Raw genomic sequence first — 1,198 nt, forward strand, 5'->3', positions numbered from 1 at the left:
AAAGTATCCAAGCTGGCTTTTCTTTTCCTTCCTTCCTTCCTTCCTTCCTTCCTTCCTTCCTTCCTTCCTTCCTTCCTCCCTCCCTCCCTCCCTCCCTCCCTCTCTTTCACTCTCTCTCTCTCTCCCTCCCTCTCTTCTTCCTTCCTTTCCATGATTACATCACTAATACAAGGTTTTATGAATTCACATTTCAATGTTCTCTTAGAGCTATAAATATTAGGATTTATAAAGCTGTAAAGTATTTTTGTTTCTTGAAATTGTTTCTCCTTAAATTATTGATTAAAAAAAATTGTGAACACATTATTAATAATCTAATTAAATTTAATAAGTTATTTTCTTACTACCTGTTTCCCTGTTCTTATATTGTGTGTGCACACTTGTGTGTGTGTGTGTTTTATTAGTATGTATATATATATATAGCTTCTTTGTGTGTGTATGTGTGTGTTTGTGGGTGTGTGTGTTGCTTTGGACAAAGTGGGAAGAGATTCTTTTTTCAACTAAAGGGAAAAATATATTAATTTCAAACTGTTGAGCATTGCCCCAAATCTATTACCCGACTCTTCAAACTTTAGGAAGATTGAGATTCTTTGGGAATGCTAGAGTTTTCTAGTGTGTGTTTACAATACAAAAGAGGCAGTTCTAACTGTAAAGGGGTACCTAACAAGTATTAAATAAGCAGTCTTTCCCAAACCTACTCAGGGATTTTAAACTCCCATACTCTGTTCCATCTCCATTTTCTCATCTCCTCCTCCAACGCCCTTCCCTTGTGCCTCAGCTTTTCCATTCTCCAGCCTTGTTTCAATGGGCTGTTCCATTGGAATTCAACAGGCAATTTTACTCCTGGCCAAAACACTGTCTTTTTCTAAGTTCACTGCAATATAACTTTTGTCAGGTCTTAACTCAGATGATTGGATCTGATAGAATCAAAAAAAGATAAAAATAGCTTATTATGGAGTCTATTTTAAAATCCTAACAAATATTGCAATTTATGTAAATAATAACAGTTGCAATCATTTTAACATCATACATTCAATTGGGTGCACACACAAATTTAAAAGAAAAGTTCAAGGCACTTCAATAATTTGTGGAAAAATGGAACTTTTTGAAGACCCCTTGCACCAATTTTTTAAACTAAATATTGGCTAAAAATAATAGTAACAGTTTGAACAAAATGTTTCTGTGTATACCTCATATAGAG

This window comes from Oryctolagus cuniculus, chromosome 3 (assembly GCF_964237555.1).
Source record: "Oryctolagus cuniculus chromosome 3, mOryCun1.1, whole genome shotgun sequence".
Lineage (NCBI taxonomy): Eukaryota > Metazoa > Chordata > Mammalia > Lagomorpha > Leporidae > Oryctolagus > Oryctolagus cuniculus.